The sequence below is a fragment of the Eriocheir sinensis genome, unplaced genomic scaffold (genome assembly GCF_024679095.1).
Source record: "Eriocheir sinensis breed Jianghai 21 unplaced genomic scaffold, ASM2467909v1 Scaffold252, whole genome shotgun sequence".
NCBI lineage: Eukaryota > Metazoa > Arthropoda > Malacostraca > Decapoda > Varunidae > Eriocheir > Eriocheir sinensis.
The window spans coordinates 470,001-491,875 of NW_026111557.1; the positions used below are offsets into that span (position 1 = coordinate 470,001).

A 21,875-nucleotide genomic window follows, 5' to 3' on the forward strand; every position below is an offset into this window, starting at 1 on the left:
AACTCACTACGGCCGGGCCAAAACAGTGTCCTGCTGCGTATCCGGGATCATGCGCGTCAAATTTAAAATGTCGCTATTGAATATAACAAGTTTTGGGCCATAAACTCAACACAATCATCAAGTATTATATATGAAAACATGCAGAATTTAATGGCACACATGGAGAAACTCACTACGGCCGGGCCAAAACAGTGCCCCGCTGCGTATCCGGGATCATGCGCGCCAAATTTCAAATGTTGCTATTGAATATAACAAGTTTTGAGCCATAAACTCAACACAATCACCAAGTATTATATATGAAAACATGCAGAATTTAATGGCGCACATAGAGAAACTCACTACGGCCGGGCCAAAACAGTGCCCCGCTGCGTATCCGGGATCATGCGCGCCAAATTTCAAATGTTGCTATTGAATATAACAAGTTTTGAGCCATAAACTCAACACAATCATCAAGTATTATATATGAAAACATGCAGAGTTTAATGGTGCACATAGAGAAACTCACTACGGCCGGGCCAAAACAGTGCCCCGCTGCGTATCCAGGATCATGCGCATCAAATTTTGAATGTTGCTATTGAATATAACAAGTTTTGAGCCATAAACTGAACACAATCACCAAGTATTATATATGAAAACATGCAGAATTTAATGGCGCACATAGAGAAACTCACTACGGCCGGGCCAAAACAGTGCCCCGCTGCGTATCCGGGATCATGCGCGCCAAGTTTTAAATGTTGCAAGTCAAATTTCAGATGTTACTATTGAATATAACAAGTTTTCTGCCACAAATTCAACACAATCACCAAGTATTATATATGAAAACGTGCAGAATTTAATGGCGCACATAGAGAAACTCACTACGGCCGGGCCAAAACAGTGCCCCGCGTCGTATCCGGGATCAGGCGCGCCAAATTTCGAATCTCGCTATTGAATATAACAAGTTTTGAGCCATAAACTCAACACAATCACCAAGTATTATATATGAAAACATGCAGAATTTAATGGCGCACATAGAGAAACTCACTACGGCCGGGCCAAAACAGTGCCCCGCGGTGTATCCAGGATCATGCGCGGCAAATTCCAAATGTTGCTATTGAATATAACAAGTTTTGAGCCATAAACTCAACACAATCACCAAGTATTATATATGTAAACATGCAGAATTTAATGGCGCACATAGAGAAACTCACTACGGCCGGGCCAAAACAGTGCCCCGCTGCGTATCCGGGATCATGCGCGTCAAATTTCAGATGTCGCTATTGAATATAACAAGTTTTGAGCCATAAACTCTAACACAATCATCAAGTATTATATATGAAAACATGCAGAATTTAATGGCGCACATAGAGAAACTCACTACGGCCGGGCCAAAACAGTGCCCCGCGTCATATCCAGGATCATGCGCGTCAAATTTCAAATGTCGCTTTTGAATATAACAAGTTTTGAGCCATAAACTGAACACAATCATCAAGTATTATATATGAAAACATGCAGAATTTAATGGCGCACATAGAGAAACTCACTACGGCCGGGCCAAAACAGTGCCCTGCAGCGTATCCAGGATCATGCGCGTCAAATTTAAAATGTCGCTTTTGAATATAACAAGTTTTGAGCCATAATCTCAACACAATCATCATGTATTATATATGAAAACATGCAGAGTTTAATGGTGCACATAGAGAAACTCACTACGGCCAGGCCAAAACAGTGCCCCGCTGCGTATCCGGGATCATGCGCACCAAATTTCGAATCTCGCTATTGAATATAACAAGTTTTGAGCCATAAACTCAACACAATCATCATGTATTATATATGAAAACATGCAGAGTTTAATGGCGCACATGGAGAAACTCACTACGGCCGGGCCAAAACAGTGCCCTGCTGCGTATCCAGGATCATGCGCACCAAATTTCGAATCTCGCTATTGAATATAACAAGTTTTGAGCCATAAACTCAACACAATCATCAAGTATTATATATGAAAACATGCAGAGTTTAATGGCGCACATAGAGAAACATAAAGAAATTGACAGTTTTGAGATATCAGCATAAATATAGGGATAAAACAACTTGTATATTGCCCACAGCGCACCAGGGCAGGGTACGGGGCAGGCCAGGACACAGCATACCCGTCCTTGTGTTGAAAGGTCAAGGTTCCTGGAGGCAAACATTAGACTTGCTATAACATTGAGGGCATGTTGAAGCCTTGCCCTTATCATGGAACCCTGGCACTAACCCCTGGCTGGCACTGCCCCCCTGTGCCGTGATGGGGCATGAGAGTGTGTCCGGTCTCTGCATACCAAGAACACCAGAACATAGGAGTCTGCAGGAGGCCGGGGGTCTGTACAAGGCGCAACAAGAACATTAGAACATAGGAGACTGCAGGAGGCTGGTATATGGGGCTGTGGGTACAAGGGCGCTCCTTTGACCCTAAGCTCCTGTGACCCTAACTTGACCTAATATCCAGGAATGTATCTATTTTTGAATGTGACGATTCTATTGGCAAGCTCCACATCATCAGCCTGTTCCACTCATCCACCACTCTGTTAGTACTGGCACCCACTCTCCACATGACTGCCAGGCCTGTTCCACTCATCCACCACTCTGTTATCTGATCTGGGGGCTTCGTGGTGCAGTGGTTAGCACACTCAGCTCACAGACGAGAGAGCCCGGGTTCGATTCCCGGGCGGAGTGGAAAAATTTGGGCGGCTTTTCCGATACCCTACGCTGCCCCTGTCCACCCAGCAGTGAATGGGGTTGTGTCCCGTCTCCTGGGGTCTGTTCCCTTCTCCTATAATTCCTTCCCCTTCTGTCTCTCTCCGGCATATGACCACAGATGTTGTGTCCCGTCTCCTGGGGTCTGTTCCCTTCTCCTATAATTCCTTCCCTTCTGTCTCTCTCCGCATACTACCACAGATGTTGTGTCCCGTCTCCTGGGGTCTGTTCCCTTCTCCTATAATTCCTTCCCCTTCTGTCTCTCTCCGGCATATGACCACAGATGTTGTGTCCCGTCTCCTGGGGTCTGTTCCCTTCTCCTATAATTCCTTCCCCTTCTGTCTCTCTCCGGCATATGACCACAGATGTTGTGTCCCGTCTCCTGGGGTCTGTTCCCTTCTCCTATAATTCCTTCCCCTTCAGGGGGACAACCAAGAACAGGGGGACAACCAGGAACAGGGGGACAACCAAGAACAGGGGGACAACCAGGAACAGGGGGACAACCAGGAACAGTGTAGTACTATATTTACAAGTACACACTTAGAATTGAAGATAGATAGATAGATAGATAACTATGTATATTCGTGGGAGTTGTGGGCATTTCCAGGGGTAGTTTTGTGACCCTGGTGGTAGTGTGACCCTTCCTCTGTACCGTGAACCTAAGGAAACACACATTTGCCAAGGCTTTCCTAGGAACTGTAGGCCTTTCCAGGGGTAGTTTTGTGACCCTGGTGGTAGTGTGACCCTTCCTCTGTACCGTGAACCTAAGGAAACACACATTTGCCAAGGCTTTCCTAGGAGTTGTGGGCATTTCCAGGGGTAGTTTTGTGACCCTGGTGGTAGTGTGACCCTTCCTCTGTACCGTGAACCTAAAGAAACACACATTTGGCAAGGCTTTCCTAGGAGTTGTGGGCATTTCCAGGGGTAGTTTTGTGACCCTGGTGGTAGTGTGACCCTTCCTCTGTACCGTGAACCTAAGAAACACACATTTGGCAAGGCTTTCCTAGGAGTTGTGGGCATTTCCAGGGGTAGTTTTGTGACCCTGGTGGTAGTGTGACCCTTCCTCTGTACCGTGAACCTAAGGAAACACACATTTGCCAAGGCTTTCCTAGGAGTTGTGGGCATTTCCAGGGGTAGTTTTGTGACCCTGGTGGTAGTGTGACCCTTCCTCTGTACCGTGAACCTTCGGAAACACACATTAGAACCCAACTGACCCCATATTTAAGCTTTAGAAGTTGTTAATGTGACCAGCGAGAGTCTTACAACACCCCATCGGATGTCTCACGCAGCTGGACTCACGGACACACAGCTGAGCCCAGTCCTTCCCGCGCGACACTTGAACAACAACACAGTACTGCCCAACAACAACAACAACAAGACCCTCGCTGCTGTCCACCACGAGGGGAAGGGCAGCCCGAGGAGGAACCACGAGAGGGAGAGGAGTCAGAGTGATACAGGAGGCAATACAAACCTTCCTCCTGTTGGATTCGCTACAGTGTTTGGGGGTTTACGGAATGGCCCCCTCAGTGTGCACGGATATCCAGAGTTACCTGCGGCTCTGTAGCGTGGGCGGCGCACCAGACATATCGTGCGTCGCTGAGTGGGTGTAAGACATGACAGACATCAATGCTGGCCCCTCCCACTAACCCCTGGCAGCGTGGGAACTGTCTCAAATGAAGCGCTTCCGTGCAACTCTTACGGCAAAAATGTACGTTTCCTCAATGATGGCGGGGCGGCCGGGCAGCGATATTGTGCTGGAGGGCAATAAGGGGCTGTATCTGTTTACATTCATAAGCGGAAGGCGTGGGGGTCATCGGGGGCAAAGCCATAAGGGGTCAGGTCATGTGGAGTCTGGTTGGGGTAGTTTCAATCTACTCCCTCACCCAAAAACCCCGATTTCCCACGCACGGGTCACCCAGGATAGCTAAGGGAAGGGGTTAGGCTCTTCTGTCTATACCTTGAACCCTTATATCACAGGTGTGGGCAATACTGGAGAAGGCATTTGGAGGTTGATTAAGCATGTTGTCTTCTTTTTAAAAATTTCTCCTGAACTGTAAGGTTGTGAACACTGCCAGTTATAGGTGTTGTAGGGGAGAGTTAGGAGCATCTTGTGTTGGAATCTTGTGTTCCTAACTGTTGTGGATTCTGAGATATTGGGAGTTGAAGTTGTCATTGAATTTTGGATATTTTTACGTTGGAAAGTTTTTAGTTAAGTGCAAATTTCTCATGAACTGTAAGGTTGTGAACACTGCCAGTTATAGGTGTTGTAGGGGAGTGTTAGGAGCATCTTGTGTTAGAATCTTGTGTTCCTAACTGTTGTGGATTGTGAGATATTGCTCGTTGAAGTTGGAGGTCATTTTTGGCATGATTTTTTTAAAGTTGAAAGTCTCTAATAAAATCCTAATATCTCATGAGCTATAAGGTTATGAGCACTGCCAGTTATAGGTGTTGTAGGGGAGTGTTAGGAGCATCTTGTGTTAGAATCTTGTGTTCCTAACTGTTGTGGATTCTGAGATATTGGGAGTTGAAGTTGTCCTTGAATTTTGGATATTTTTACGTTGGAAAGTTTTGAGTTAAGTGCAAATTTCTCATGAACGGTAAGGTTGTGAACACTGCCAGTTATAGGTGTTGTAGGGGAGTGTTAGGAGCATCTTGTGTTAGAATCTTGTGTTCCTAACTCTTGTGGATTGTGAGATATTGGGAGTTGAAGTTGTCATTGAATTTTGGATATTTTTACGCTGGAAAGTTTTTAGTTGAGTGCAAATTTCTCCTGAACTGTAAGGTTGTGAGCACTGCCAGTTATAGGTGTTGTAGGGGAGTGTTAGGAGCAACTTGTGTTAGAATCTTGTGTTCCTAACTGTTGTGGATTGTGAGATATTGCTCGTTGAAGTTGGAGGTCATTTTTGGCATGATTTTTTTAAAGTTGAAAGTCTCTAATAAAATCCTAATATCTCATGAGCTATAAGGTTATGAGCACTGCCAGTTATAGGTGTTGTAGGGGAGTGTTAGGAGCATCTTGTGTTAGAATCTTGTGTTCCTAACTGTTGTGGATTCTGAGATATTGGGAGTTGAAGTTGTCATTGAATTTTGGATATTTTTACGTTGGAAAGTTTTTAGTTGAGTGCAAATTTCTCCTGAACGGTAAGGTTGTGAGCACTGCCAGTTATAGGTGTTGTAGGGGAGTGTTAGGAGCATCTTGTGTTAGAATCTTGTGTTCCTAACTCTTGTGGATTCTGAGATATTGCCAGATGAATTTGGAGCTATAGTCAAATTGAGCTCATTTTTGGCATGATTTTTTTTAAGTTGAAAGTCTCTAATAAAATCCTAATATCTCATGAGCTATAAGGTTATGAGCACTGCCAGTTATAGGTGTTGTAGGGGAGTGTTAGGAGCATCTTGTGTTAGAATCTTGTGTTCCTAACTCTTGTGGATTCTGAGATATTGGGAGTTGAAGTTGTCATTGAATTTTGGATATTTTTACGTTGGAAAGTTTTTAGTTAAGTGCAAATTTCTCCTGAACTGTAAGGTTGTGAGCACTGCCAGTTATAGGTGTTGTAGGGGAGTGTTAGGAGCATCTTGTGTTAGAATCTTGTGTTCCTAACTGTTGTGGATTGTGAGATATTGCCAGTTAGATTTGAAGTTGTCATTGAATTTTGGATATTTTTACGTTGGAAAGTTTTTAGTTAAGTGCAAATTTCTCCTGAACGGTAAGGTTGTGAACACTGCCAGTTATAGGTGTTGTAGGGGAGTGTTAGGAGCATCTTGTGTTAGAATCTTGTGTTCCTAACTGTTGTGGATTCTGAGATATTGCCAGATGAATTTGGAGCTATAGTCAAATTGAGGTCATTTTTGGCATGATTTTTGAAAGTTGAAAGTCTCTAATAAAATCCTAATATCTCATGAGCTATAAGGTTGTGAGCACTGGCAGTTATAGGTGTTGTAGGGGAGTGTTAGGAGCATCTTGTGTTAGAATCTTGTGTTCCTAACTGTTGTGGATTGTGAGATATTGGGAGTTGAAGTTGTCTTTGAATTTTGGATATTTTTACGTTGGAAAGTTTTTAGTTAAGTGCAAATTTCTCATTAACTGTAAGGTTGTGAACACTGCCAGTTATAGGTGTTGTAGGGGAGTGTTAGGAGCATCTTGTGTTAGAATCTTGTGTTCCTAACTGTTGTGGATTGTGAGATATTGCCAGTTAGATTTGAAGTTGTCATTGAATTTTGGATATTTTTACGTTGGAAAGTTTTTAGTTAAGTGCAAATTTCTCCTGAACGGTAAGGTTGTGAACACTGCCAGTTATAGGTGTTGTAGGGGAGTGTTAGGAGCATCTTGTGTTAGAATCTTGTGTTCCTAACTGTTGTGGATTGTGAGATATTGGGAGTTGAAGTTGTCATTGAATTTTGGATATTTTTACGTTGGAAAGTTTTTAGTTGAGTGCAAATTTCTCATGAACGGTAAGGTTGTGAGCACTGGCAGTTATAGGTGTTGTAGGGGAGTGTTAGGAGCATCTTGTGTTAGAATCTTGTGTTCCTAACTCTTGTGGATTCTGAGATATTGCCAGATGAATTTGGAGCTATAGTCAAATTGAGCTCATTTTTGGTATGATTTTTTGAAGTTGAAAGTCTCTAATAAAATCCTAATATCTCATGAGCTATAAGGTTGTGAGCACTGCCAGTTATAGGTGTTGTAGGGGAGTGTTAGGAACATCTTGTGCTAGAATCTTGTGTTCCTAACTGTTGTGGATTCTGAGATATTGCCAATTAGATTTGAAGTTGTAATTGAATTTTGGATATTTTTACGTTGGAAAGTTTTTAGTTAAGTGCAAATTTCTCCTGAACTGTAAGGTTGTGAGCACTGCCAGTTATAGGTGTTGTAGGGGAGTGTTAGGAGCATCTTGTGTTAGAATCTTGTGTTCCTAACTCATGTGGATTCTGAGATATTGCCAGATGAATTTGGAGCTATAGTCAAATTGAGCTCATTTTTGGTATGATTTTTTGAAGTTGAAAGTCTCTAATAAAATCCTAATATCTCATGAGCTATAAGGTTGTGAGCACTGCCAGTTATAGGTGTTGTAGGGGAGTGTTAGGAGCATCTTGTGTTAAAATCTTGTGTTCCTAACTCTTGTGGATTCTGAGATATTGCTCGTTGAAGTTGGAGGTCATTTTTGGCATGATTTTTTTTAAAGTTGAAAGTCTCTAACAAAATCCTAATATCTCCTGAACTATAAGGTTGTGAGCACTGCCAGTTATAGGTGTTGTAGGGGAGTGTTAGGAGCATCTTGTGTTAGAATCTTGTGTTCCTAACTGTTGTGGATTGTGAGATATTGCCAGTTAGATTTGAAGTTGTCATTGAATTTTGGATATTTTTATGTTGGAAAGTTTTTAGTTAAGTGCAAATTTCTCATGAACTGTAAGGTTGTGAACACTGCCAGTTATAGGAGTTGTAGGGGAGTGTTAGGAGCATCTTGTGTTAGAATCTTGTGTTCCTAACTGTTGTGGATTCTGAGATATTGCCAGATGAATTTGGAGCAATAGTCAAATTGAGGTCATTTTTGGCATGATTTTTTAAAGTTGAAAGTCTCTATTAAAATCCTAATATCTCATGAACTATAAGGTTGTAAGCACTGCCAGTTATAGGTGTTGTAGGGGAGTGTTAGGAGCATCTTGTGTTAGAATCTTGTGTTCCTAACTGTTGTGGATTCTGAGATATTGCTCGTTGAAGTTGGAGGTCATTTTTGGCATGATTTTTTTAAAGTTGAAAGTCTCTAATAAAATCCTAATATCTCCTGAACTATAAGGTTATGAGCACTGCCAGTTATAGGTGTTGTAGGGGAGTGTTAGGAGCATCTTGTGTTAGAATCTTGTGTTCCTAACTGTTGTGGATTCTGAGATATTGGCAGTTGAAGTTGGAGGTCATTTTCGGCATGATTCTAAAATTTGAAAGTCTCGGTATTTCAAAAACCCATATATCGAGAGTTACCGGCACTGAATCATAGAAGGGAAACCCACTAGCATTGAAAAACTATCTACAAAAATGTCTTAACTGATGGAATTCAATGTTCAATGCTCAGTTTACCAATGGCTATGGAGTTCTCAAATTAACATCAAAGGATATATATATTTTTTTTACAGCAGAGGATTAAAAAAAGCCTGCTAATCACAGTTCTTGGATAGGGTAGAGTGCCCAGCAAGAGAAATAAGGTCAAGGATCTCTACTTAACAATGGTTCTTCATACAGTACAGGGATGAGAGAGTGAAGATGCTGGTTAACTCTTGCATAAGGGATTGGGACAGTACAGGGATGAGAGAGTGAAGATGCTGGTTAACTCTTGCATAAGGGATTGGGACAGTACAGGGATGAGAGAGTGGAGATGCTGGTTAACTCTTGCATAAGGGATTGGGACAGTACAGGGATGAAAGAGTGAAGATGCTGGTTAACTCTTGCATAAGGGATTGGGACAGTACAGGGATGAAAGAGTGAAGATGCTGGTTAACTCTTGCATAAGGGATTGAGAGGGACAGTACAGGGATGAAAGAGTGAAGATGCTGGTTAACTCTTGCATAAGGGATTGGGACAGTACAGGGATGAGAGAGTGAAGATGCTGGTTAACTCTTGCATAAGGGATTGGGACAGTACAGGGATGAGAGAGTGAAGATGCTGGTTAACTCTTGCATAAGGGATTGGGACAGTACAGGGATGAAAGAGTGAAGATGCTGGTTAACTCTTGCATAAGGGATTGGGACAGTACAGGGATGAGAGAGTGAAGATGCTGGTTAACTCTTGCATAAGGGATTGGGACAGTACAGGGATGAGAGAGTGAAGATGCTGGTTAACTCTTGCATAAGGGATTGGGACAGTACAGGGATGACAGAGTGAAGATGCTGGTTAACTCTTGCATAAGGGATTGGGACAGCACAGGGATGAAAGAGTGAAGATGCTGGTTAACTCTTGCATAAGGGATTGGGACAGTACAGGGATGAGAGAGTGAAGATGCTGGTTAACTCTTGCATAAGGGATTGGGACAGTACAGGGATGAGAGAGTGAAGATGCTGGTTAACTCTTGCATAAGGGATTGGGACAGTACAGGGATGAGAGAGTGAAGATGCTGGTTAACTCTTGCATAAGGGATTGGGACAGTACAGGGATGAGAGAGTGAAGATGCTGGTTAACTCTTGCATAAGGGATTGGGACAGTACAAGGATGAGAGAGTGAAGATGCTGGTTAACTCTTGCATAAGGGATTGGGACAGTACAGGGATGAGAGAGTGAAGATGCTGGTTAACTCTTGCATAAGGGATTGGGACAGTACAGGGATGAGAGAGTGAAGATGCTGGTTAACTCTTGCATAAGGGATTGGGACAGTACAGGGATGAAAGAGTGAAGATGCTGGTTAACTCTTGCATAAGGGATTGAGAGAGACAGTACAGGGATGAAAGAGTGAAGATGCTGGTTAACTCTTGCATAAGGGATTGGGACAGTACAGGGATGAGAGAGTGAAGATGCTGGTTAACTCTTGCATAAGGGATTGAGAGGGACAGTACAGGGATGAAAGAGTGAAGATGCTGGTTAACTCTTGCATAAGGGATTGAGAGAGACAGTACAGGGATGAGAGAGTGAAGATGCTGGTTAACTCTTGCATAAGGGATTGGGACAGTACAGGGATGAAAGAGTGAAGATGCTGGTTAACTCTTGCATAAGGGATTGAGACAGTACAGGGATGAAAGAGTGAAGATGCTGGTTAACTCTTGCATAAGGGATTGGGACAGTACAGGGATGAAAGAGTGAAGATGCTGGTTAACTCTTGCATAAGGGATTGGGACAGTACAGGGATGAGAGAGTGAAGATGCTGGTTAACTCTTGCATAAGGGATTGAGAGGGACAGTACAGGGATGAAAGAGTGAAGATGCTGGTTAACTCTTGCATAAGGGATTGAGAGGGACAGCACCCAGGAATGGCAAGTGTTTCATCCTTGGGGGGGGGCTGGTCTGGGGCGGGGCTGTCTGGGGCGGGGCTGGTCTGGGCGGGGCAGGTCTGGGGCAGGGGAAGAACCAGGTTGGACCAGGGAGTTAACCTTAAGCTTGTTGATGCCCTGAGATATGCTGTTTGGTTGGGAATACCTCGCTGGGAATGCCGGGAATCCTGGAATGGTAGGTGGGAATAGATGCAGGAGGGATGGGAGCAGGGATGGAGTCAGCAGGAGGAGGAGGAGGGAGGTCAGGAAGAGGAGGAGGAGGAGGAGAAGGAGAGGGAAGGAGGTGGAGGAGAGAGCATCCCTTTCCTTTCTCTCTCTCTCTCTCTCTCTCTCTCTCTCTCTCTCTCTCTCTCTCTCTCTCTCTCTCTCTCTCTCTCTCTGAAATCCTAACCTAACCTAACCTAATCTAGCACACACACAATCTCTCTCTCTGTCTCTCTCTCTCTCTCTCTCTCTCAACCTAACCTAACCTAATCTAGCACACACACTCTCTCTCTCTCTCTCAAAACCTAACCTAACCTAATCTAGCACACACACAAAATCTCTCTCTCTCTCTCTCTCTCTCTCTCTCTCTCTCTCTCTCTGACAACCAAACAAAACCTAAACAAGCACACACACAATCTCTCTCTCTCTCTCTCTCTCTCTCTCTGAAAACCTAACCTAACCTAATCTAGCACACACTCTCTCTCTCTCTCTCTCAACACCTAAACTAACATAATCTAACACACACACACTCTCTCTCTCTCTCTCTCTCTCTCTCTCTCTCTCTCTCTCGCTTCAGCTGTGGTACTGGAAACCTTAACTCAACTTTGTGTGGATTTATCAAAAGGCTGTCGATACTTATGGACTCCCAAGCAAGGAGTGCTGGAAATATTTACGAAGCAGATTACTGAAAATGTCAAAGGTATGGAGTCAACTATCAACGATTCGCGACGCATTCTGGAATTCTCTCAGAAGGATATTGATGACCTAAAACAAGAACTGAAGAAGCAGAAGCAGGAAAGGATGAATGATCAGGAAAATCTACTAGAAGTTTCAGCTGCCTAGCATTCAACTTGCACGAGCTCACCGGGTGGGGCGCAAAGATGAGCATAGTAGTCGCCCAATCATCGCTAGATTTTCGAAGTTTGGAGATCGCGAGGCCGCGATACGAAACGCCACGAAGCTTCAAGGGACAGGGATCTACGTAAATGATGATCTTTGCCCCGCCTCTCAAATCATCAGGAAGAATCAGCTGCCTCAGTTGAAACAAGCTCGAAACGAAGGGAAGATTGCGTTTTTCTGACACACTCTTCTCGTCATTAAGGAAAGACCCACGGCTGGTTCGAGGAGCGAGAATTCGACCTGGTGCGCGGAAGAGAGACAGTGGAGTGCGGGACAGTGAAGACCCTAGTGCGCCTGCAACCTCTGTTCATGTGGGGGATGGTGGGAAGCGGACTCCATCTACTGACGCAAGAATAGATGGAGCCTCGTCCGCTAGCCAGAGAGGGAGAACCAGTGCCGCCAGTCAACAAGCAACAAGGATTTCTGCACGTGGAAGTTTGTAAGTGGATTGAAGTGCAAGAACTTGTCCTATCACCCATTCCATTTTGTCTGAAGATCATAATTACCCTCTACATGTCATAATGCCGTAACATATGATCCCCAAATTATCGTACTCAGAACATCACATTTATCAGTTCCAGGGCCCAAAACTTTCCTACCCACACAGATAACGAAATTCCAGTTAAACTTCTCGTTAAAAGCGTCAATCATTGGCGTTTGTTTGCGATGGCTGTGACTCAGAACTGGAAAATACTATGTGCTGAGTGTCTGAGTACGATAATTTGGTAACTCTGCCCTCAGCTGAATTTTCCGTTAACCGCAATGTCGCTATTTTTTCTGCGACGACGAACGCATGAAGCAATTACTAACAGCCTAGTTTTAATATAGCAATGTCAAATGTTAGTAGTCCACCACTCCACCTTGAAACACTTATTGATCAGTGTATAACTCCAAGTGCAATTGATTTTCAAGTTATGGGTTTGTGGGAGACTCGACTTCTTCTTCTTCTTCCCAGCTTTTCTGTTGTTGGCCATCTCTGGGTTTAAATTCTTCTCCCTTAGATCTCCGTTTATGCTATCAATCCACCTTCATTTGGGCCTTCCTCTTCTTCTATTTCCCTGCACTTCCATTTCCATGACTTCCCTTCCTACATGATCTTCCCCAACTCTTCTTCTTAAGTGTCAATACCACCTCAATCTTGACTCCTGGATCTTCTTGGAGATTTCAATTACTTTCACTGTTCCTCTTATCTATTCATTCCTAATTCTATCTCTTCTGGTGACTCCTACCATCCATCTCAACATCTTCATTTCCGCCACATTTGTGAGACTCGACTGACTGACGATATCTGCGAACTTTGTAACATCAATGGATAAAAACACACGAGGTGGAGGCCTTGCGCTGTGCATACGTAAGAAATATGTAAGCAATATACTGCAAGACATCAATGTGCAATATTCTCACATTGAATCTTTATTTCTAAATGTTTCAAAGCCACATAAATTTATAACTGGTATTGTATATAGACCTCCTAACACAGATATTAACGATTTCCTTCAAACTTTGCAGGTAATTCTAGATATAGTCTCGAGAGCAAAACTTAAGTGCTATATAATTGGTGACTTTAACATCAATCTCCTTGTTAAAAACGATCATGATCAAAACTTTATAAATCTTTTCTATTCTGATTTGTTCTTCCCAGTCATAAATAAACCACATTTGGACGAATGACTAATAATTATTGCTATAGTGGAATACTATTTACTTTAATTTCTGACCATTTTCCTGTTTTAAGTTCATTTTCCTTACATTCTGAAAGTGTTTGTAATGCAAGAATCAAATTTTTCAAAAGAATTTTTAGCGATGGGAATACAGAAAAATTTAAATCAGAATTAAGTGTTTGTAATGCATGAATCAAATTTTTCAAAAGAATTTTTAGCGATGGGAATACAGAAAAATTTAAATCAGAATTAAGTGTTTGTAATGCAAGAATCAAATTTTTCAAAAGAATTTTTAGCGATGGGAATACAGAAAAATTTAAATCAGAATGAAGTGTTTGTAATGCAAGAATCAAATTTTTCAAAAGAATTTTTAGCGATGGGAATACAGAAAAATTTAAATCAGAATTAAGTGTTTGTAATGCAAGAATCAAATTTTTCAAAAGAATTTTTAGCGATGGGAATACAGAAAAATTTCAATCAGAATGAAGTGCTTATGATTGGAGTGTCTTAACAAGCCATACAGCTGATCAATGTTTTCAAACTTATCTAGAACAATTTCAATGTCTTTACAATAAACACTTTACAGCGAAAGAATATACATTTAAGGAAAAACACATGGGAAAAAGTTTTATTACGACCGGACTAAAAAACTCTATTAAAGAACGTAATAGATTGCAAAGGTTATATGCCAATTACATACGAGACTATTTTTAAGAAGCACAGGAATACCTTAACTTCTATCATAAGGAAAGCTAAAGAAAACTGCTATAAAAGTAAGCTAAAGGAAAGTTCGGGCACCTCAAATAACAATAACATTTTGGGGAAAACTAGTGACCAGCCTCCTACTCCTGTTACTTTTGCCGAGGAAACATTGTCAACAAATACTGAGATAGCAGAGTCTTTTAATAATTATTTTTGCCGTCTTGCCCAAAATGTTCAGCCGTCACAGACACCATTTAAGACAACCTTCCTCCTTTTTCTTTCTTTTATTCGACCGACAACATTGCAAGAAATAAATGATGTGATAAGAAATTTTAACCCCTAAGCTGCGGGACTGAGAATCTGAGCGCGTCGCCCGGTGCGGCTATATCAGCGAGAGATTGACCTTCAATAAATGATATCTAAGTTACATAAACGTTTCATAAATATTACAATACACATATCTGTAGCTCGAAATGTGTTGTATCCTGCATATTTCTGAGATTTTTCTATCACAAAAATGTTTTTCTGGCAGTATCTGAAGTCATGGTGAAACTTTTGGCACCTGTTTGAAAAGCCCGCTTCCAGAAGGCTTACAGCAGCTACCACTCAGCCCCCAGAAGGCTGCAGCAGCTACCACTCAGCCCCAGAAGGCGTGCACAGCAGCCACCACTCAGCCCCCAGAAGGCTTACAGCAGCTACCACTCAGCCCGCCAGAAGGCTTACAGCAGCTTACCACTCAGCCCCCCAGAAGGCGTACAGCAGCTTACCACTCAGCCCCCCAGAAGGCTTACAGCAGCTTACCACTCAGCCCCCCAGAAGGCGTACAGCAGCTTACCACTCAGCCCCCCAGAAGGCTTACAGCAGCTTACCACTCAGCCCCCCAGAAGGCTTACAGCAGCTTACCGCTCAGTTTGCGGGTTAAAGTATGTAGTCCAGGTCACGATGACATTGATGTAAGAATTTTAAAGAAATGTAACAGTATAGTTTCTCCCTTTTTAGAGCATGTAATCAATAGATCGTTTGGGGAAGGAACATTCCCTAAAAAACTTCAAATAGCTCTTGCTCTAATTACAGACCGGTATCAATTCTGTCTTGTTTCAGCAAAATCTTCGAAAAAATCATTGCAACAAGATTAATGGACTATTTAAGTGAACAGAATTAGCAATGAATAAGTTTATGTCATAATATTTACAACAGCATGGATGACAAGCATTATCAAATAACTGTTTTTTGTGATTTCTCTAAAGCTTTTGATACCATGCATCATCCTGTTTTATTAAAAAGCTTGAAGTTTATGGAATCAGAGGAAAAACAAATGATTGGTTTAAAAGCTATTTAAGTAAGGGATTGGGACAGTACAGGGATGAGAGAGTGAAGATGCTGGTTAACTCTTGCATAAGGGATTGGGACAGTACAGGGATGAAAGAGTGAAGATGCTGGTTAACTCTTGCATAAGGGATTGGGACAGTACAGGGATGAGAGAGTGAAGATGCTGGTTAACTCTTGCATAAGGGATTGGGACAGTACAGGGATGAGAGAGTGAAGATGCTGGTTAACTCTTGCATAAGGGATTGGGACAGTACAGGGATGAAAGAGTGAAGATGCTGGTTAACTCTTGCATAAGGGATTGGGACAGTACAGGGATGAGAGAGTGAAGATGCTGGTTAACTCTTGCATAAGGGATTGGGACAGCACAGGGATGAGAGAGTGAAGATGCTGGTTAACTCTTGCATAAGGGATTGGGACAGCACAGGAATGAGAGAGTGAAGATGCTGGTTAACTCTTGCATAAGGGATTGGGACAGCACAGGATGAGAGTGAAGATGCTGGTTAACTCTTGCATAAGGGATTGGGACAGTACAGGGATGAAAGAGTGAAGATGCTGGTTAACTCTTGCATAAGGGATTGGGACAGTACAGGGATGAGAGAGTGAAGATGCTGGTTAACTCTTGCATAAGGGATTGGGACAGCACAGGGATGGAAGTGAGATGCTGGGTAACTCTTGCATCAGAAATTTGGACAGTACAGGGATGAGAGTGAGATGCTGGTTAATTCTTGCATCAGGGATTGGGACAGCACAGAGATGAAAGAGTGAAGATGCTGGTTAACTCTTGCATAAGGGATTGGGACAGTACAGGGATGAGAGAGTGAAGATGCTGGTTAACTCTTGCATAAGGGATTGGGACAGTACAGGGATGAAAGAGTGAAGATGCTGGTTAACTCTTGCATAAGGGATTGGGACAGTACAGGGATGAAAGAGTGAAGATGCTGGTTAACTCTTGCATAAGGGATTGGGACAGTACAGGGATGAAAGAGTGAAGATGCTGGTTAACTCTTGCATAAGGGATTGGGACAGTACAGGGATGAAAGAGTGAAGATGCTGGTTAACTCTTGCATAAGGGATTGGGACAGCACAGGGATGAAAGAGTGAAGATGCTGGTTAACTCTTGCATAAGGGATTGGGACAGTACAGGATGAGAGAGTGAAGATGCTGGTTAACTCTTGCATAAGGGATTGGGACAGTACAGGGATGAGAGAGTGAAGATGCTGGTTAACTCTTGCATAAGGGATTGGGACAGTACAGGGATTAGAGAGTGAAGATGCTGGTTAACTCTTGCATAAGGGATTGGGACAGTACAGGGATGAAAGAGTGAAGATGCTGGTTAACTCTTGCATAAGGGATTGGGACAGTACAGGGATGAAAGAGTGAAGATGCTGGTTAACTCTTGCATAAGGGATTGGGACAGTACAGGGATGAGAGAGTGAAGATGCTGGTTAACTCTTGCATAAGGGTTTTGGACAGTACAGGGATGAGAGAGTGAAGATGCTGGTTAACTCTTGCATAAGGGATTGGGACAGTACAGGGATGAAAGAGTGAAGATGCTGGTTAACTCTTGCATAAGGGATTGGGACAGTACAGGGATGAAAGAGTGAAGATGCTGGTTAACTCTTGCATAAGGGATTGGGACAGTACAGGGATGAAAGAGTGAAGATGCTGGTTAACTCTTGCATAAGGGATTGGGACAGTACAGGGATGAGAGAGTGAAGATGCTGGTTAACTCTTGCATAAGGGATTGGGACAGTACAGGGATGAGAGAGTGAAGATGCTGGTTAACTCTTGCATAAGGGATTGGGACAGTACAGGATGAGAGAGTGAAGATGCTGGTTAACTCTTGCATAAGGGATTGGGACAGTACAGGGATGAAAGAGTGAAGATACTGGTTAACTCTTGCATAAGGGACTGGGACAGTACAGTGATGAAAGAGTGAAGATGCTGGTTAACTCTTGCATAAGGGATTGGGACAGTACAGGGATGAAAGAGTGAAGATGCTGGTTAACTCTTGCATAAGGGATTGGGACAGTACAGGGATGAAAGAGTGAAGATGCTGGTTAACTCTTGCATAAGGGATTGGGACAGTACAGGGATGAAAGAGTGAAGATGCTGGTTAACTCTTGCATAAGGGATTGGGACAGTACAGGAAGTAATTAGTGTTGCTAACTGGATTAAAAGTAATAAACTTACACTTAATATTGATAAAACCAGCTTTATGGTATCGCTTCCCTAAATGTCACAAACTCCCAATTTAACGATTATAATTAACAACACTCATAAAGCAGGTCAATGAAGTTAAGTTTTTGGGGTTACTTTAGATAATTTATTGAAATGGAAGTCGCACATCGACACCATGAAGACAAAATTAAGTGGAATATGTGGAGTTATGAACAGGACCAGGAATTACATGAACACTGAATCTCGCAAGCAAATCTATTTGTCGCTGGCCTATCCACATTTACTCTACTGTTGTGCACTCTGGGGAGGTGCTTGTGTAACTGTTATTAATAGTCTTTGCTGAACCAAAAAAAACTTATTAATGTCTTATTGCCAAAGGTTTGACCACGCTAACCCTTGTTTGACGAGCCACAAATTACTAAAACTCCTGGATGTAGTTCACCGGCAGCCCGTCACACATTCCCAGCACATGAACATTGCTTGATCTCAGTGAACCAGAGTGAAGGCAGAAATAACAAGCTGCCAGTCCCTCTCTTTAGAACAAATCCTGCCCAACAAAGTGAACAGTTCCGTGGATCCAAGTGCCGGAACACACTTCCTCAAGTTGTCAAACCATCCACTTCACGAACCATTTTCAAGGATTCCTTTTATTACTATTACTATTGTTGTTATTATCATCATCATCATCATCATTATCTTGTATGGTTTTTCCTGATTATATGTATCTACATGTATGATATAAATACCCAGTGGTGAATGTTTGTACCTGTGTATATCAATAATTACAATCATAATCATTTTTAGGACTATTATAAGTATGACTATTATGACGGTGTATATGTGTATGTATGTGTATGTATGTACATGTATGCATATGTATGTATATGTATATGTGTGTATGTATATGTATATATATATATTGTTTCTTACTGTATTTATTAAGTAATAGTTCTAGTTCTTGGTAATAAGTTCTTATGTACTAATTATTATTTCAGGTCCGTTATAGACCTTCAGCTCAATGGTCCTTCCCTGTTTGTAGCAGTGTTTATTTTACTGTTTTTCCATGGATTGCAAAGTGGCCAATAAATCAAATCAAAATCAAATCTCTCTCTCTCTCTCTCTCTCTCTCTCTCTCTCTCTCTCTCTCTCTCTCTCTCTCTCTCTCTCTCTCTCTCTCTCTCAAAACGTAACCTAACCTAATCTAACACATACAATCTCTCTCTCTCTCTCTCTCTCTCTCTCTCTGAAAACCTAACCTAACCTAACCTAATCTAACACACACACAATCTCTCTCTCTCTCTCTCTCTCTCTCTCTCTCTCTCTCTCTCTCTCTCTCTCTCTCTCTCTCTCTCTCTCTCTCTCAAAAAATAACATAACCTAACCAAAACTAATAAAACACAAACAAACTCTCTCTCTCTCTCTCTCTCTCTCTCTCTCTCTCTCTCTCTCTCTCTCTCTCTCTCTCTCTCTCTCTCTCTCTCTCTCTCTCACCCTCGAGTCTGCTTAACAAATAAGTGGATTGAGGGCAAGATTAGGCACTGAAATAACTGTCTGTGGCCCTGTGGAGCGCTGGCGGACCGGGCCCTGAAACCTCATCAACGGTTAACAGTCACAATGTCAGAAATAACACTATCTAGCAACCCCAAGCACCAGGACACCCTACGGCATAATCGCTGGCTGAAAACTTACAATTTTCGTCGATGTATTTCTCCGGCATAATTCTGGTGGTTTTGTTCACTTCTACAGGTCAAAGGAGGGGTCAGTCTGGGTCTAGTGAGTGTTTCTTCAGGTTCATGGCACAGTACAGAAGGAAGGTCAACACCTACCCAGGTGTGAGCACCTGGAAATGCCCACAACTCTCCTAAACCTTGGCAAAATGTGTGTTTCTTCAGGTTCACGGTACAGAGGAAGGGTCAAACTACCACCAGGGTCACAAAACTACCCCTGGAAATGCTCACACCTCTTCGGAAAGCCTTGGCAAATGTGTGTTTCCTTAGGTTCACGGTACAGAGGAAGGGTCACACTACCACCAGGGTCACAAAACTACCCCTGGAAATGCTCACACCTCCTAGGAAAGCCTTGGCAAATGTGTGTTTCTTTAGGTTCACGGTACAGAGGAAGGGTCACACTACCACCAGGGTCATGAAACTACCCCTGGAAATGCCCACAACTCCTAGGAAAGCCTTGGTAAATGTGTGTTTCTTTAGGTTCACGGTACAGAGGAAGGGTCACACTACCACCAGGGTCATGAAACTACCCCTGGAAATGCTCACACCTCTTAGGAAAGCCTTGGCAAATGTGTGTTTCTTTAGGTTCACGGTACAGAAGAAGGGTCAAACTACCACCAGGGTCATGAAACTACCCCTGGAAATGCTCACAACTCCTAGGAAAGCCTTGGCAAATGTGTGTTTCCTTAGGTTCACGGTACAGAGGAAGGGTCACACAACCACCAGGGTCATGAAACTACCCCTGGAAATGCTCACTACTCCTAGGAAAGCCTTGGCCAATGTGTGTTTCCTTAGGTTCATGGTACAGAGGAAGGGTCACACTACCACCAGGGTCATGAAACTACCCCTGGAAATGCTCACACCTCTTCGGAAAGCCTTGTCAAATGTGTGTTTCTTTAGGTTCACGGTACAGAGGAAGGGTCACACTACCACCAGGGTCACAAAACTACCCCTGGAAATGCCCACAACTCCTAGGAAAGCCTTGTCAAATAGGTGTTCTTTGGCAAACCCCCCCCCCCTCCCTTGGGCAGACCCCCCCCAGCACCCCTAGCAGTCAGGAGACATCATTCCGCCCCGTTCCGTCGACGAGGTTTGAAGCCCCAGTCCGCTAACATAACAGCAATATCGGCACATAAAAGTTGTCGTCAATCCTTGTATTCGTGAAGTCGTAGGATTTAGCGAGCTTGGGAGTCTTCTGCGCCTTGTTGAAGCCTTCCAGACCGTGACTCCCAGACCCAACACAGCCCCCCAAGCCCTCAAGTATAGCCAGACCATCCTGCTGAAGTCGGGGAGCCTCGGTAGGATCTAACTCTTTGTCAATCCTTATATTTGTGAGTCGTAGGATTTAGCGAGCTTGGGAGTCTTCTGCGCCTTGTTGAAGCCTTCCAGACCGTGAGAGAGAGAGAGAGAGAGAGAGAGAGAGAGAGAGAGAGAGAGAGAGAGAGAGAGAGAGAGAGTGTGTGTGTGTTAGATTATGTTAGGTTAATTTTGAGAGAGAGAGAGAGAGAGAGAGAGAGAGAGAGAGAGAGAGAGAGAAAATCTCTCAGATCCTCTCCTCCTCCTCCTTCCCCCCTGCCTCCTGAGAGAGAGAGAGAGAGAGAGAGAGAGAGAGAGAGAGAGAGAGAGGAAGGAAAGGGAATCTCTCTCCTCCTCCTCCTCCTTCCTCCTCCTCCTTCCCCCTTCTCCTCCTCCTCTTTCTCCCTCTTCTCCTCCTCCTCCTCCTTCCCTCTCTCCTCCTCCTCCTTCCCCCTCTTCTCCTCCTCCTCCTCCTCTTCCTGGCCTCCCTCCTCCTCCTCCTGCTGGCCCCGTCCCTGCTCCCATCCCTCCTGCTCCTGTTCCCACCTGCCATTCCAGGATTCCCGGCGTTCCCAGCGAGGTATTCCCAAAAAGGTGGAGCCATTCCGACCGCCAGGCTCAAAATGGCGGGCTGGGTGAAGGGCGACGGGCCTAACGATATTTACCTCGACATTGACAATTATTACTTATTTATTAACTTTAAAAGCATGAGAGTGACTTAAATAACATCAAAACTATTTATTAGGTATCAAAAAACTATATCGTCTAGTGTGGAGTGACTTAGCACGAGTCTATGTCTTGTATATTAACTAATCTTGCTTCCTTGTTAACTTATAAGGCAGGAAAGTAACTTCACCACACTTAAAGTAATTAATTAGGCCTAAAACACAATATAGGCATTTATTGAAGGCCTAAAACCGCGTCCAGTCAGTGATCAAAGGGATACGAGCCTAACTATTTCAAGGCAGACTTACCTATATATTTCTGACCACAAGAATTTCACGTTCAGTTCACCTCCAGTCATTGCGGGGCCTTCATTGACCTTGTCTGGGCGATGATGCGGTAATGGCGTCGTAGGGTGGGTGAGGTGATGCGCCCCCAGGAGTATGCCCCCACTGATAGACTGATTATATGTCTCATCATCCTTATATTTCCGAGGCTGGCGTGACCCTAACCTCGGCTATTTATGCT

General features: G+C 43.3%; 1 long non-coding RNA gene across 6 annotated transcripts; it reads left to right on the forward strand.

Moving 5' to 3' along the window:
• The first annotated feature begins 4,627 nt into the window (after positions 1-4,627).
• Positions 4,628-8,215, forward strand: LOC126991245 (uncharacterized). Of its 6 annotated transcripts, none has more exons than XR_007745322.1 (4): positions 4,628-4,773; positions 4,954-5,520; positions 5,705-7,172; positions 7,942-8,215. It is a non-coding gene; the product is annotated as an uncharacterized LOC126991245 (long non-coding RNA). The 6 variants fall into 6 exon arrangements; XR_007745324.1 differs by having other exon boundaries at positions 5,318-5,520; XR_007745321.1 differs by having other exon boundaries at positions 4,665-4,796; positions 5,161-5,520.
• The last annotated feature ends 13,660 nt before the right edge of the window (positions 8,216-21,875 follow it).